Below are 3,470 nucleotides of genomic sequence, written 5' to 3'. Positions count from 1 at the left end.
TCAAGGATTTCATTTTACTTGAATCCACAATCAACGCCCACAGTAACAACAGTTAAGAAATAAAAAAAAAAAAATCTATTGCAGTAGAAAATCTGCTTTCAAGTACTTTATTAAAATGCTAAAGAGTAACAATATCAGGTAAAGCCTATGGCACACCTAATCTAAGCCAACATATTTTCAATTGCTTCCTCTGTACCTGAAAATTAGAAAGTGAATAAGGATGATAGAAAGATGCACATTTTGAATTGTGGTTCTGGAGAAGATTGCAAATTATCACAAGGGCTGCCAAAGGAATAATGTCTTTCTTGGAGGAAGTACAACCAGGGAGCTCCTTAGAGTCAAGGCTGCGGAAACATGCTTACATATGTTAAGTAGATTGTCAGAAGGGGCCATGCTGGCAAAGGTGCAGGGTTAGTGAAGAAGAGAACAATTCTTAACAAGATAGATTGACACAGTGACTAAAACAATGGCTCAAGCATATCAAAGACGGTGAGGACAGCACAGGGCAAAGCCAGGTTCAGATCTATTTTTTTTATAGGGTCGCTATGAGTTGTAGTTGACTTGATAGCACCTAACAAGAAAAACAAATTAATTACTGTTTATTAAGTAATGTTAATATGTTTAAGTTATCGCATATAACCAAAATATACATTCTACTTGCCAAATAGCTTGTCCAACTTATTTTTTCCAAGTTGACTATTTCAATAAATCTCATTTTAAAGTAACTTATGTTCACCCTAGAAATTTCAAGGGGAAATCACATAATTTAGAAAAAGAGTATATAAAGTGCTTGTAATCCCATTACTGAGAGTGTGTTAAAAATAGATACTATTTTTAATGTTTTATGTATCATTCTTACTGTCATTTTATATTTTGTGTGTGTGATATAAACACACTGATCGCATGCACATTCAACATCTATATAACTGGGGTTAACCTCAGATAGTTTCAACAGTAAAGAAGAACTCGCCTTAAGGTGATCCTGTTGAGATGCCAAGGGAAGAAAGAACCTGTAAGAGATTTTCTGTGGCAGGAATTTTGCTTAATATATATATATTAAAAAGATCACATCTATGTTTCACTATGCTTTGCTAACCCTTCTTCAACCCTGATCTTTCATAAAAGATGTACAAATGTAACAAGCTTGTAGTTACAGTACTTTAGTAGAAAAGGTGGGGAGTGAATAGTCACAATGTGAAAGAGTATGGCTGTGTGGAAAGAAAGCATCAAGCGTGAAATAGGAGCATGTATTGAGAAATCAGTTAAAGGGAAACCAGAGAACAAATGCCCTGTAGGAAGCATCAATTACCTCGGGAGTTGTGCCAGATCCACACTGATGTGGAGGAGGGGAAAGACCATCTCACTAGGCATGCTTTCAGCCATGAGGTCAAGGAGGGCTGAATAAATGTGGCCCAACAGAAAGGATTGATTTTTCTTTCATAACAACAACACAAATCAATGATTCCTTGAAATTGCAACTCTGGGATATGTCTTATGATTCTCTCAGCTTTTCTTTCATGACTGAAAAATGACTAGAACAGTTCCTAGCATCATTGCTTCCCTCAATTTCAGTTAAAATCAAGTACAAATAGGTAAAGCACAGTTACCCTCAGCCCGCTATTTGCCATTCTCTTGTGAGTGAGGGGGGGAAAAAATCCCAGGAGTTCCCCTAGCAGTCTTTCAACATATCTCATGGACTGACACTCACTTTGTCTCCTCCTCTTATCTAAGATAAATACTGTTTATTTTATAAAATATAAATATTTCTAGTCATATTTCTAATATGAAGATTCTGATTTTTAATTGCAGGACAGACTGCCACAGAAAGCCAAGCTGTTTTATTTACACATTGAAAAGATGATCCTCAGAGGCTAGAAAACTTATTTTCTAGTTGCCTCTCATCTCGAAGTTTTTATAGACTTCCATATAAAAGTTTATTTCAAAAAAAAAGTTTGTTTCATCAATAAATTGTTGATGTTAATATTACATTGCTGCTACTAGTAACTAGACAAATTGTTACTCATTTCACAAGAAGATTCCAGGAATGATAGCTTTTTTAAAAAAAGTTTTTCTTCAATCCAGTGAAGTTCTGGTTCATGTATTTTTTTAAAGTAGGGAGGGGACACCTCAAAATGCAACAGAGTCAGCAGGGATTTGAGCTTTAAAACATAATTCTACCCTTTATGATACTTTTCCTAAATGACCTTTACCTCAGAAAGTGTTTGGGAAGAATGTGTATTTTTTAAAATATTTTATTTTTTTAATAATTTTAATGAACATTTACAGAGAATTTGGATTTCCATTCATTCATTGCTGCATTTCTCTCCCCACCCAGCCCTCTCCTCTCCACCCCCCAGTTCGTACCTCTCTTTCAAAAGTAAAAGAAAGACTCCCTCCCTGGTACAAAATACTCCCCCCCCCCGCACTATTTTACAGTTATTATTTGCTGCATTAGCTATTTGTATATGCTTGCTAACTACCTACAAAGTATTTTATCAGATTTATGTTTCTAACTATTGCTTTAGTGACCTTTGGTAGTGTAGTGAATAAGGAGTGAAGTCGCAAACCTAAAGGCATGTGGTTTGAATGTGAAAACTCTGTGAGAGAAAGATAGGCAAGCTCCTCCCATGTGATTTACAGCCTCTGAAAAACCACTGGAGGATGAGCTACAGATCACTTCTCACTGGACAGCAGTGAATGAGTGACAAATGAATTATTTACCTGAATTATATCTCTAGTTGCACAGTGGTTGAGTGCTCAGCTGGTAACTGAAAGATTGATGGTTCAAGTCTACGAGCTAAATATATTTCTGTGGGAGAAAGAAATGTCAATCTACTTTTGTAAAGATTTATACCCTTAGAAACCCTATAAGACAATTCTACTCTGTCCTATGATCTAGGAGTTGGAATCGAACAAATAACAGTAGATTTTGGGTTCTCTACCTGAGACCACACATTATCTTTCAAGAGTATTCCTGAGAGGGAATAGCCAAGTGGCCTATTTTTTGTAGAGTCAACATGAGATAGGAAACCATCTACGGCATTATCTCATGGAAAGATGCATACAATTATCTATTATATAGTAATATTCAGAATTGAAATATTAATGGCAGTTATATTTTTAATTGTGATTATGCTTTTCAACCAGCATTGAGAACCAGAAGATTAGCACCTCTCACTTATATGGACAACTAAGAATACATAGTTTTATGATCAAAGTAAGAAATTTGGAAAACTTGATTGTGCTGTGTAGATATATATCTAAGCCATTCATACTAATCAGGTTTGTCTAAAGCTACAATATTAGAGGGAATAAGAGTGCAGGCAGTCATTACAAAGACAGAAGAGGAAGAAAAGACCAAAATGGATGTCAGAAGAAACTCTGAAGATTGCACTGGAACGCAGAGAAGCCAAAGCACAAGGAAGAATCCAAGACACTAAAGCTGAACAGAAGATTCCAAAAGGCAGCAC

This window comes from Elephantulus edwardii, unplaced genomic scaffold (assembly GCF_000299155.1).
Source record: "Elephantulus edwardii isolate Elephantulus edwardi_28Jun2011 unplaced genomic scaffold, EleEdw1.0 scaffold00003, whole genome shotgun sequence".
In the NCBI taxonomy this organism is placed as follows: Eukaryota; Metazoa; Chordata; class Mammalia; order Macroscelidea; family Macroscelididae; genus Elephantulus; species Elephantulus edwardii.
This window is presented reverse-complemented; position numbering follows the sequence as displayed.